Source organism: Coregonus lavaretus (genome assembly GCF_964263955.1).
Source record: "Coregonus lavaretus genome assembly, chromosome: 3".
NCBI classification, from domain to species: Eukaryota; Metazoa; Chordata; class Actinopteri; order Salmoniformes; family Salmonidae; genus Coregonus; species Coregonus lavaretus.
Window position 1 is genome coordinate 2998876 of NC_139990.1, and position 14220 is coordinate 3013095.

General features: G+C 44.9%; 1 protein-coding gene across 2 annotated transcripts in view; it reads right to left on the minus strand.

Annotated features, from left to right (window-relative positions):
- Nucleotides 1-14220, minus strand: part of LOC311125099 (focal adhesion kinase 1-like) — a gene marked incomplete at its 5' end in the record, with an annotated part of 1344976 nt that overhangs the window by 1302521 nt on the left and 28235 nt on the right. The window lies entirely within an intron of this gene.

Below are 14220 nucleotides of genomic sequence, written 5' to 3' on the forward strand. Positions count from 1 at the left end.
CTGGAGGTTCGAGTTGCCAAATGTCAGCCTTGAAACCTTCATGACTTGGAGAAGATCTGCAAAGAGGAGTGGGACAAAATCCCTCCTGAGATGTGTGCAAAACTGGTGGCCAACTACAAGGAACGTTTGACCTCTGTGATTGCCAACAAGGATTTTGCCACCAAGCACTAAGTCATGTTTTGCAGAGGGGTCAAATACTTATTTCCCTCATTAAAATGCAAATCAATTTATAAAATTTTTGAAATGCGTTTTTCTGGATTTTTTGTTTGTGTTATTCTGTCTCTCACTGTTCAAATAAACCTACCATTAAAATTATAGACTGATCATGTCTTTGTCAGTGGGCAAACATACAAAATCAGCAGGGGATCAAATACTTTTTTCCCTCATTGTATATATATATATATATATATATATATATATATATATATATATATATATATATATTTACACACAAAAATATAGGGGATTGGAAATATATACATATATATATATATATATATATATATATATATATATATATATATATATATACACATACAGTGCTTTCGGAAAGTATTCAGACCCCTTGACTATTTCCACAATTGATTAAATAAACTAATATCCTCAGCAATCTGCACACGGTACCCCAAAATGACAAAGCATATTTATAAAACATTTAAAAAACAGAAATACCTTATTTACATAAGTATTCGAAACCCTTTGCTATGAAACTCGAAATTGAGCTCAAGTGTATTCTGTTTTCCATTGATCATCCTTGAGATGTTTCTACAACTTGATTGGAGTCCACCTGTGGTAAATTCAATTGATTGGACATGATTTGGAATGGCACACACCTGTCTATAGAAGGTTCCACGGTTGACAGTGCATGTCAGTGCAAAAACCAAGCCATGAGGTTGAAGGAATTGTCCGTCTCAACGTTAACAGTGGAGAGGCGACTCCGGGACGCTGATCTTCTAGGCAGAGTTGCAAAGAAAAAGCCATATCTCAGACTGCCCATCTTAATCTCTTTCTTTTATTGGCCAGTCTGAGACATGGCTTTTTCTTTGCAACTCTGCCTAGAAGGTCAGCATCCCGGAGTCGCCTCTTCACTGTTGACGTTGAGACTGGTGTTTTGCGGGTACTATTTAATGAAGCTGCCAGTTGAGGACCTGTGAGGCGTCCGTTTCTCAAACTAGACACTCTAATGTATTTGTCCTCTTGATCAGTTGTGCACCGGGGCCTCTTTCTATTCTGGTTAGAGGCAGTTTGCGCTGTTCTGTGAAGGGAGTAGTATACAGCGTTGTACAAGATCTTCAGTTTCTTGGCAATTTCTCGCATGGAATAGCCTTCATTTCTCAGAACAAGAATAGACTGACGAGTTTCAGAAGAAAGTTATTTGTTTCTGGCCATTTTGATCCTGTAATCGAACCCACAATTGCTGATGCTCCAGTTACTCAACTAGTCTCAAGAAGGCCAGTTTTATTGCTTCTTTAATCAGCACAACAGTTTTCAATTGCAAAAGGGTTTTCTAATGATCAATTAGCCTTTTAAAATGATAAACTTGGATTAGCAAACACAACGTGCCATTGGAACACAGGACTAATGGTTGCTGATAATGGGCCTCTGTACGCCTATGTAGATATTCCCTTGAAAATCTGACGTTTCCAGCTACAACAGCAATTTACAACATTAACAATTTCTACAATGTATTTCTGATCAATTTGATGTTAGTTTAATGGACAAAAAAATTGCTTTTATTTCGAAAAGAAGGACATTTCTAAGTCACCCCAAACTTTTATAATTTATAATTCACTGTATCACAATTCCAGTGGGTCAGAAGTTTACATACACTAAGTTGACTGTGCCTTTAAACAGCTTGGAAAATTCCAGAAAATGATGTCATGGCTTTAGAAGCTTCTGAAAGGCTAATTGACATCATTTGAGTCAATTGGAGGTGTACCTGTGGATGTATTTCAAGGCCTAATAATAATAAGAAGAAGAAGAAGAAGAAGAAGAAGAAGAAGAAGAAGAAGAAGAAGAAGAAGAAGAAGAATAAGAATAAGAATAAGAATAAGAATAATAAATAAATAAATAAATATTAATAATAATAATAATAATAATAATAATACAGGGCGGCAGGTAGCTTAGTGGTTAAGAGCGTTGTGCCAGTAACCGAAAGGTCGCTGGTTCTAATCCCCGAGCCGACTAGGTGAAAAAACTGTCTGTGCCCTTGAGCAAGGCACTTAACCCTAATTGCTCCTGTAAGTCGCTCTGGATAAGAACGTCTGCTAAATGACCAATTTATTTTTTATAATAATATGCCATTTAGCAGACGCTTTTATCCAAAGCGACTTACAGTCATGCGTGCATACATTTTTTTGTGTATGGGGTGGTCCCGGGGATCGAACCCACTACCCTGGCGTTACAAGCGCCGTGTTCTACCAGCTGAGCTACAAAGGACCACGAACTCAGTGCCTCTTTGCTTGAAATCATGGGAAAATCAAAATAAATCAGCCAGGACCTCAGAAAAAAAATGTGTAGACCTCCACAAGTCTGGTTCATCCTTGGGAGCAATTTCCAAATGCCTGAAGGTACCACGTTCATCTGTACAAAGAATAGTACGCAAGTATAAACACAATGGGACCACGCAGCCGTCATACCGCTCAGGAAGGAGACGCGTTCTGTCTCCTAGAGATGAACGTACTTTGGTGTGAAAAGTGCAAATCATTCCCAGAACAAATGCAAAGGACCTTGTGAAGATGCTGGAGGAAACAGGTACACAAATATCTATATCCACAGTAAAATGAGTCCTATATCAACATAACCTGAAAGGCCGCTCAGCAAGGAAGAAGCCACTGCTCTAAAACCGCCATAAAAAGCCAGACTACGGTTTGCAAATCCACATGGGGGACAAATATCTTACTTTTTGGAGAAATGTCCTCTGGTCTGATGAAACAAAAATATAACTTTTTGGCAAAAATGACCATCGTTATGTTTGGAGGAAAAAGGGGGTTGCTTGCAAACCGAAGAATACCATACCAACCGTGAAGCACGGGGGTGGCAACATCATGCTGTGGGGGTGCTTTGCTGCAGGAGGGACTGGTGCACTTCACAAAATAGATGGCATCATGAGGAAGGAAAATTAGGTGGATATATTGAAGCAACATCTCAAGACATCAGTCAGGAAGTTAAAGCTTGGTCGCAATTCGGTCTTCCAAACTGACAATGACCCCAAGCATACTTCCAAAGTTGTGGCAAAATGGCTTAAGGACAACAACGTCAAGGTATTGGAGTGGCCATCACAAAGCCCTGACCTCAATCCTATAGAAAATGTGTGGGCAGAACTAAAAAAGCGTGTGTGAGCAAGGAGGCCTACAAACCTGACTCAGTTACACCAGCTCTGTCAGGAGGAATGGGCCAAAATTCACCCAACTTATTGTGGGAAGCTGGTGGAAGGCTACCCAAAACATTTGACCCAAGTTAAACAACTGAAAGGCAGTGCTACAAAATACTAATTGAGTGTGTGTAAACTTCTGACCCACTGGGAATGTGATGAAAGAAATAAAAGCTTAAATAAATAATTCTCTCTACTATTACTCTGACATTTCACATTCTTAAAATAAAGTGGTGATCCTAACTGACCTAAGACAGGGAATTTTTACTAGGATTAAATGTCAGGAATTGTGAAAAACTGAGTTTAAATGTATTTGGCTAAGGTGTATGTAATCTTCCGACTTCAACTGTATATACATACATATCTTTTTAAAATATATTTTCCTTTAGTATTTTCCACTAACCCTACCACCCCTCCCCTAATTGGAATAAACTAATGAACAACACTTAGGCTTCTACTTCCAGGTTATGCAGCTTATTTTACAATAGTTATATTTTGTCTGTATTTACAGTGGGGAAAATAAGTATTTAGTCAGCCACCAATTGTGCAAGTTCTCCCACTTAAAAAGATGAGAGAGGGCTGTAATTTTCATCATAGGTACACGTCAACTATGACAGACAAATTGAAGAAAAGAAACCCAGAAAATCACATTGTAGGATTTTTAATGAATTTATTTGCAAATTATGGTGGAAAATAAGTATTTGGTCACCTACAAACAAGCAAGATTTCTGGCTCTCACAGACCTTTAACTTCTTCTTTAAGAGGCTCCTCTGTCCTCCACTCGTTACCTGTATTAATGGCACCTGTTTGAACTTGTTATCAGTATAAAAAGACACCTGTCCACAACCTCAAACAGTCACACTCCAAACTCCACTATGGCCAAGACCAAAGAGCTGTCAAAGGAAACCAGAAACAAAATTGTAGACCTGCACCAGGCTGGGAAGACTGCATCTGCAATAGGTAAGCAGCTTGGTTTGAAGAAATCAACTGTGGGAGCAATTATTAGGAAATGGAAGAAATACAAGACCACTGATAATCTCCCTCGATCTGGGGCTCCACGCAAGATCTCACCCAGTGGGGTCAAAATGATCACATGAACGGTGAGCAAAAATCCCAGAACCACACGGGGGGACCTAGTGAATGACCTGCAGAGAGCTGGGACCAAAGTAACAAAGCCTACCATCAGTAACACACTACGCCGCCAGGGACTCAAATCCTGCAGTGCAGACGTGTCCCCCTGCTTAAGCCAGTACATGTCCAGGCCCGTCTGATGTTTTCTAGAGTGCATTTGGATGATCCAGAAGAGGATTGGGAGAATGTCATATGGTCAGATGAAACCAAAATAGAACTTTTTGGTAAAAACTCAACTCGTCGTGTTTGGAGGACAAAGAATGCTGAGTTGCATCCAAAGAACACCATACCTACTGTGAAGCATGGGGGTGGAAACATCATGCTTTGGGGCTGTTTTTTGAAGATGAAACATGGCTGGGTCTTTCAGCATGACAATAATCCCAAACACACCGCCCAGGCAACGAAGGAGTGGCTTCGTAAGAAGCATTTCAAGGTCCTGGAGTGGCCTAGCCAGTGTCCAGATCTCAACCCCATAGAAAATCTTTGGAGGGAGTTGAAAGTCCGTGTTGCCCAGCGACAGCCCCAAAACATCACTGCTCTAGAGGAGATCTGCATGGAGGAATGGGCCAAAATACCAGCAACAGTGTGTGAAAACCTTGTGAAGACTTACAGAAAACGTTTGACCTGTGTCATTGCCAACAAAGGGTATATAACAAAGTATTGAGAAACTTTTGTTATTGACCAAATACTTATTTTCCACCATAATTTGCAAATAGATTCATAAAAAATCCTACAATGTAATTTTCTGGATTTTTTTTTCTCAATTTGTCTGTCATAGTTGACGTGTACCTACGATGAAAATTACAGGCCTCTCTCATCTTTTTAAGTGGGAGAACTTGCACAATTGGTGGCTGACTAAATACTTTTTTCCCCCACTGTAGTTCTGTCCTTCCTCTACCCTCAACCTCTCTCATCTATGTATAGTTTTGTGTGTGCTCTAGGGCAACGGTGTCTAGATGGAATTTGTATTTGTGGTCCTGGCAACTGAACCTTTTTTGGAACACCATTATTTTTATCTTACAGAGATTTACTGTCAGGGCCCAGGTCTGACAGAATCTGTGCAGAATATCTAGATGCTGCTTTAGGCCCTCCTTGGTTGAGGCCGGGTGCTGCGGACTGTTCTAATGCCATCGCCAGTTTGTTGATATATACATTATATATATTTCCTTATCTCTCTCTCTCTCTCTCTCTCTCTCTCTCTCTCTCTCTCTCTCTCTCTCTCTCTCTCTCTCTCTTTCGCTTTCTCGCTCTCTCAGTGCATGCTGGGAGTGTTTGTAGTTGAGAGGCTGTGTGCTCTGTCCTTACTTATTTTCTTGATTCTTTCCTTCTTTATTTTCTATGGTGGAGGGTTAACGCACTGTTACAGTCATATGAAAAAGTTTGGGCACCCCTCTGAGGCTACATAATAATTTACCCTGTCGTCACAGAAAATGATCACAGTGGCATGCCATTCATTTTCTAATTAAAGCTGAGTACTGGGGTATTGTCCAGACAAAGATATTTAGTGTAGCAATATTAAGTTGAATGAAATTAAATCAGATGTGAAAAATAGGCTATGCAAAATTCGGGCACCCTTGTCATTCTGTTGATTTGAATACCTGTAACTACTTAGCACTGATTAATTGGAACACACAATTGGTTTGGTGAGCTCATTAAGCCTTGAACTTCATAGACAAGTGCATCCAATCATGAGAAAAGGTATTTAAGGTGGCCAATTGCAAGTTGTTGTTCTCTTTGACTCCCCTCTGAAGAGTGGCAACATGGAAGCCTCAAAACAACTCTCAAATGACCTGAAAACAAAGATTGTTCAACATTATGGTTTAGGGGAAGGCTACAAAAAGCTATCGCAGAGATGTAAGCTGTCAGTGTCCACTGTGAGGAACATAGTGAGGAAATGGAAGACCACAGGCACAGTTCTTGTTAAGGCCAGAAGTGGCAGGCCAAGTAAAATATCGGAGAGGCAAAGGCGAAGGATGGTGAGAACGGTCAAAAACAGCCCACAGACCACCTCCAAAGACCTACAACATCATCTTGCTGCAGATGGTGTCACTGTGCATCGTTCAACAATTCAGCGCACTTTGCACAAGGAAAAGCTGTACGGGAGAGTGATGCGGAAGAAGCCTTTTCTGCACACACACCACAAAAAGAGTCGCTTGAGGTATGCAAACGCACATTTGGACAAGCCAGCTTCATTTTGGAATAAGGTGCTGTGGACTGATGAAAGATTGAGTTATTTGGTCATAACAAGGGGCGTTATGCATGGCGGCAAAAGAACACAGCATTCCAAGAAAAACACTTGCTACCCACAGTAAAATTTGGTGGGGGTTCCATCATGCTGTGGGGCTGTGTGGCCAGTGCCGGTACTGGGAATATTGTTAAAGTTGAGGGTCGCATGGATTCCACTCAATATCAGCAGATTCTTGGGAATAATGTTGAAGAATCAGTCACAAAGTCGAAGTTACGCCGGGGCTGGATATTTCAACAAGACAACGACCCAAAACACTGCTCAAAATCTACCCGGGCATTTATGCAGAGGAACAAGTACAATGTCCCCAGACCTGAATATCATTGAGAATCTGTGGGATGATTTAAAGTGGGCTGTCTATGCTCGGCAACCATCAAACCTAACTGAAGTGGAGATGTTTTGTAAGGAGGAATGGTCCAAAATACCTTCATCCAGAATCCAGACACTCATTAAAGGCTATAGGAAGCGTCTAGAGGCTGTTATTTTAGCAAAAGGAGGCTCTACTAAATATTGATGTGATTTTTCTGTTGGGGTGCCCAAATGTATGCACCTGCCTAATTTCGTTTTGATGCATATTGCACATTTTCTGTTAATCCAATAAACCTAATTTCACTACTGAAATATTACTGTGTCCATCAGTTATTTGATAGATCAAAATGAAATTGCTGATCCAAACACCCAATTATTTATAAATGGAAATCATGGAAATTGTCAGGGGTGCCCAAACTTTTTCATACGACTGTAGTTTAGCGATACCCACTGTTTTCATTCAAAGTTAGGGAGGAAGAGGACAGAGTTTTAGTTTCCTGGGGTTTGAATGGTGAAGTGTGCGCGATGGCTTCGCAGCCTAGCGCGGAGGAGACGTTGTCGTACGGCATGGATTCAGGTGTGTTCCTGAGAATGGAGTTAAGGTGGAGGAGGTTCTGCTCACGGTCGGCGAACAGGTAGGAGCTGAATTTATACATTCTGTTTGCAGAATGAACAAAGCTGTGGTTGTGTTCATGAAAATAGTAAATTTAGTGGGCAGGCTGATTTCTAGTGAAATATTTATAAGGGATGTGTTAGTGTCGATTTCTCCTCTTTCAACTCCTTTGAAAAGGGTTGTAGTTGCGAATCTGCCTCTGTTTATTACGGATGATCAAATCCGGAAAGAGCTCAGTCGTTTTGGTAAGTTTGCTAGCGGTTTTCGTGTACTTTTGGCAGGTTTTCAGGCAGATGCCGTTAAGCATGTTGTTTCGTTCCGGAGACAATTGTTCATGTTTCAGAACAACAATGAGCAACAGTTAAATGTGCATTTTAAAGTGAGGCATGTGGAGGGGCTCTATATGCTGGGTTTGCCAGCACAGATAGTCTACGGTGCTTTGAGTGTGGGGATTTGGGGCATAAGAGGTTTGCGTACCCACATAAAGGTCGTAGACAAGGTGAGGGTACAAGCGCCAGTGGGGGAAATCGAGGTCAACGTGCAGGGGGCCATGAGACGCAGGCAGCAGAGGCTGAGCCTAGTCATGCTATGGATGGTGGTGTAGATGAGGCTGGGTCTAGTCATGCTATAGATGGTGGTGTAGATGAGGCTGGGTCTAGTCATGCTATGGATGGTGGTGTAGATGAGGCTGGGCCTAGTCATGCTATAGATGGTGGTGTAGATGAGGCTGGGTCTAGTCATGCTTTGGATGGTGGTGTAGATGAGGCTGTATCTAGTCATGTCATGGATGATGGTGTAGATGAGGCTGGGTCTAGTCATGTCATGATGGTGGTATAGATGAGGCTGGGCCTAGTCAGGTTATGCTAGTGGATGAGGATTGTATAGTGGGGATGGGGAAACGACTAGGGGAGGTCGAGGAGGGTGTCAAGCAGAAGACGAAAAAGGGGGAGAAGAAAGGAGGTGGGAGGGGAGAGGCTGGTGTGGTGAAAGGCACCAAGGAACCTTTGCCTGGTGCTGGGGGGGAGGCCCCGACTAGAGAGAAAGGGCAGGTGGTCAGGATGGCTTAATGGAGGTGAGGAGGAGGAAGGTGAGTCTGAGGAAGAAGACGATGAGGAGGATTTCTTTTCAGACACCTCCTCAATGGGTCCAGAGCTGACAGCCAGTCAGGCAGAGGGGTCAAAGTACACGGTGAGGGAACTGTCAAGGTTCCTGAATGAGAGTAAAGGGAAAAAGAAGGTTAATCTTGAAGCTTTTTTTTTCGATCCGGGAAAGTTTGTAAGATCAGTACAACACGCTATGAAAAGCTTGAGGAAGTGGGTCACAACCGTGCATAAGGGTCTACCTTCAGACGCTGTTTAGATAAATATTTTATTTCTGGCACAGAGCTTTTTGAGCTTTGCTATTGGTCTCTTTCTTTACTGGCTTTTCTCCCACTTCTTATGGAGACTCTTCGGGTATGCTCACTTAATATAAATGGTGACAGAGATGCTAGAAAGAGGAGTCTTTTGGGTGAATATGTAAAAAAAAAAAAAAGTACAGATGTTGTTTCTGCAGGAGACGCATAGTGATGTGGTGAATGAAGTTGACTGGGGCCTCTGGTGGAAAGGGGCAAGTGTGCTGAGCCATGGAACAAATGTTAGTGCAGGGGTAGACTGCTTGTAGTAAAAGCAGAAATTAATAAAAGGGGTTTTATCTTTATAAATCTCTATGCGCCTAACACAGGGAGGGAGAGGGGGCGTATGTTTGCGTGTCTTAAACAGGAACTCTCACAGGTAGCACCTGAGGAGACGCTGGTGGTCTGCGGGGACTGGAACTGTACGATGGATTTTACGAAAGTCCGAAATGGGGAGGAGCCTCATTCAGGCTCAGTGGCGGTGTTAAGGGACATTATTAATCAGTTTGACCTAGTGGATGTTTGGAGAACTAGACATCCCAACACAAGACAGTATACATGGGTGAAGGTCTTTGGGGCTAGGGTGAGTGCAGCCCGACTCGATCGGTTTTACGTTTCCAGGGATCAGAGCAATAGGCTGTTGGGTGCTACCATTCTCCCGGTGGGTTTTTCGGATCACCACATAACCATGGCTCGGCTGTCTATTTCACAAGGGCCTCGGCAGGCATCCTTTTGGAAGCTTAATGTAAAGGTCTTACAAGATGCCACTTTATGCTCAGGTTTCCAGACTTTTTGGGAAAGGTGGGGGCAGCAAAGAGAGGAGTATGAGTCTCTGAGTCAATGGTGGGATGAGGGAAAGGTCCAAATTCTGCTTTTTTGTCAACAGTATACAGCTCTCTCATTCTCAGAGGCTAGGAGAGTATTGGGGAACTCGAGCGTAGTATCAGTGAGGTGGAGGTAGAGCTGGTGGGGCAAGGCAACTAGGAGAGCATTGGGGGAACTCGAGCATAGTGTCAGGAAGGTGGAGGTAGAGCTGGTGGGGCAAGGCAATGTAGGCCTCCAGGCTAACTTAGCTGAATTACGTAGGGACCTGGGCAATTTTTTCCAGGTTAAAGCAAAGGGAGCACTTGTAAGAGCTAGGTTCTCCATGCTCAAGGAGATGGATGCTCCCAGCTGTTTCTTATTTGGTTTGGAAAGACAGAGTGGTGAAGCCAAGGGTATGCATTGTCTACGGCTATCGGATGGGCGGGAGACCTCTGTGGTGGGGGAGATACGGGAGCGGACTGTGGAGTTTTATTATGAGTTGTATAGGGCAGAACTGTGTGATCCTATGTGTGCTCAGGTTTTGTTTGCAGAACTCCCTAAGCTCTCTCTGGCACAGAGGGATGAAATTGACACTTCCCTGTTGTCCCATGAACTGGCAGAGGCAGTAATCCAGATGTCCCCCGGCCGTGCACCGGGGGTCGATGGACTCCCAGTGGAGTTTTCTAAAAAATTCTGGGGAATAATTGGACTGGACTTCCTTTGCATGTTGCGTGAGTGCGCCGGGGTAGGAGAGTTGCCGATGAGCTGTCGTCAGGCAGTTCTGACTCTCCTTCCCAAGGAAGGGGACTTGTGTGAACTTAAGAACTGGAGGCCTGTGGCATTGCTCTGTGCGGACTACAAGATATTTGCCAAGGTCCTCGCAAACAGGCTGAAGTCCCATAGTACACAAGGACCAGATGTATTGTGTACCGGGACGCTCAATCACGGACAACCTGTTCTTAATCAGGGACATCTTCTAATGTGAACTTTGGACTGGTCTCTTTAGACCAAGAGAAGACTTTTGATAGATTGGACCATTAGTATCTGTTTAATGTGATGTCTGTTTGGGTTTGGGGAAATGTTTTTGGCCTGTGTGAAGATGTTGTATGCTGGGGCGTCATGTATGGTCAAGGTGGAGGGGGGCTGACTAGGCCAGTCCGGGAGAGGCGTGGCATTAGACAAGGATGCCCTCTATCTGGGCAGTTATATACACTAGCCATTGAGCCTTTGTTGGGCCTGCTACGCAAGAGACTGCAGGGAGTGTGCTGGACAGGCATGGGTATGTTGACAGGCATAGCAGTGTTGGTGTATGCAGATGATGGTCAGGGATGGGCAGGATATGCAGGCACTAGAGACTAGTCTGAAGGTGTACGAGGGAGCTTCGTCAGCTAAGGTCAACTGGGGCAAGAGCAAAGCTCTGTTATGTGGGGCATGGGGGGATAGGGCCCCTCCTCTGCTTCCAGGGGGTTTGCAGTGGGGTTTTGAAGGGCTTAATATTTTGGGGGTGTACCTGGGCTCAGGGAGGTGGGTCAGGAAGAACTGGGATGGGATGTCACAGGCAGTGGTGTCAAGACTGGCCAGGTGGAAGTGGCTCCTGCCCCAAGTGTCATATAGAGGGAGAGAGCTGATAATCACCAACATGGTGGCATCTTCCCTGTGGCATAAACTGGCTGTACTCAACCCCCCCCCCAGACCTGCAACGCATGCTGGTGGATTTTTTCTGGTCGGGCCATCACTGGCTGAGGGGGGCAGTGTTGTATATTTCTGTAAACTAAGGGGGACAGGGCCTGGTGGAACTGGAGAGCAGAGTGGCTGCATTCCAACTTCAGGCGGTGCAGAGACTGCTGTACCATACTGATATCGGATGGAGGGAACCAGTATACCCGCTGCTGAGGACAGCTGGCAGATTAGGGTTGGACCGGCAGCTATTCCTCATGAGGCTGGAGGGGCTGAGTACAGCAGGTCTCTCTGATTTGTACTCTGCGGTGCTGAGGGCCTGGCAGCTACTAAGGCCCACACAAGAAGTGGGTGTGGATCCTACGCCACCCTACAGAAGTGAATGATGGCAGCGGGTTTACTAAGGCTGGGTGACGTTCGGCTGCTGGGGGAGGAGGGGTGGAAAACCCCGGACGTCCTGGCACAACAAAGGACTAAGATCTCTTAGGCTGCTGGACAGATTCCTGGGGGAGGTCCAGGAGGCAATGTCTGAGCCAGTAAGGGGGGGTGTTTGAGCGGCCAAAGGGGGAGGGGCCACCAATGTTTCCGCCACTGCAGGTGACGGCAGAGACTGGGGACTGGCAAGGGGGTCTGGAGGACTTGTTGGACTTTAACACTCCGACCTGGGGGAGTTAGAGGGGGAGGGAGGTAAAGCCCTCTACAACCTCTGCATTAAGGTGAGTAACATTAGGAGCCTGACAGGAGTGAAGGCACATCAGTGGCAGGGTGTATGTGGGGCGGAGAGTATGGTGGGTTTCCGATGGAGGGGGCTCTACAAACACCCAGTACCAAAGAGGGTTCTACATGGAGCCCTGAATACTAACAGCTGGTTGGCACGGGTCGACCCGGGAGTCAGACAGGGGTGTCCTTTCTGTGTCATGAGTGAAACTGTGCATCATGTGTTTTCTGTGTGCGCCAGGTTAATGCCATTAATGTCTCTTTTGGAATGTCTGTGTGAGATGTTGGGGGTGGAGTTTACAGTTGGGATGTTTATAATGGGGTAGAGGTATTAAAATAAGGAAAAGGCCAAGTGTGTGTTGTTGAATTTTCAGTTTCCTCAGGCAAAGTTGGCTATTTGGCTAACAAGGAGGAACAGGGTCAAAGGTGGAGGGATAACAGACCCTTTACTATTACTTAATGGGACGGTCTCTGCGCGCCTTAGGGTGGAATTTGAGTTATATAAAATGATAAACAGTGTGGAGATGTTTCAGGAGATATGGTGTGTCGGTGGGGGCAGTCTGTACAGCTGGGGTAGATGGGTTGGATATAAGGTTGTAGAAGTGGTGAGGTTTTGGTTATTGTGATGAGTGGTGTTGTTTTGTATCGTGGGGTAGAGGGCAAGGTGAGTATGCAGCACAGGGGATATTTGCTTGTTAAAGGGGGATGGGGGGCTGGAGGTGAGGTTTTAATGAAATTAAATTAAATGTATCATTAAGGAAAGCCAAAAAGTCAGTCTCTCTCTCTCTCTCTCTCTCTCTCTCTCTCTCTCTCTCTCTCTCTCTCTCTCTCTCTCTCTCTCTCTCTCTCTCTCTCTCTCTCTCTCTTTCTGAGCGTTGTTAGGCTGGTGAACCACAAGTTGGACTGCGCTGAGCTTGTTACAAAAGTCTTGAGACATAGTAGAAGGTCATGATTTTTATATATTTATGGGGTTTCTTCACACATTGGAACACATGATAAATTAATTATATCCTGTCTTTGCTTTCACCAACAGCTGAAAAGCTAGCTTGGCGTAGCGGTGCGTGTGTAAAATCACTGGGGAAGCCAAGCCAGGGACAGAAAGCCATATTACAACCTATTTATTGTGATAATTGCGTTGTTTTCTCTATAACCTGTTAGTTAATATGCCTTGCCAGCGTGATATATAGGCCTAAGGCCGAGACAATAAGAAGACACAGTGGCAGAATAAAAGTCAACCTGTGATAAGGTGGTGTGGAAGGAGTCAGGCGCAGGAGGGTAAATCACAGAAACAGGCTTTAAATTGAAAAATACAGGTTTACGCAGAAATGCATCAAACACACTCCAGGGCACAAAACAGGTGCACTGGAAAATACAAGGCACACGGGAAAATACTCCCGTCGATACAAAATACACGAGCTCCACCGAGTTTCACTAACCTCCACAACAAACAATCACCCACAAGGACAAGGGGGCAGAGGGAACACTTATTCACAGAATAAATAGGGGATTAGAACCAGGTGTGTGTGTGATAACGAGACAATACAATTGTGATGATGATTGGGGCGGCAGTGGTTAGTACTCCGGTGACGACGAACACCCTGCTCCGAAGCCTGCCCGAACAAGGAGGGGAGGCAGCCTCGGCCATAGTCGTGACAGTACCCCCTCCCTGACGCGCAGCTCCAGCAGGGGGGAGTAACAACCTATACGTAACCTCGTTGATTCTCCTCAGGACTTTGAACAGCCCCACAAACCACGGGCTCAGCTTCCGGCAGGGCAGGCGGAGGGGCAGATTCCGTTTCGAGAGCTAGACCTGATCCCCCAGTACGAAGACCGGGGCCTCCCTGCGGTGACGGTCAGCGTTGGCCTTCTGACGACGCACTGCGTGCTGGAGGAGAATGTGGGCAGCGTCCCACGTCTCCTCCGTGTGCCAAAACCAGTCATCCACTGCAGGAGCCTCG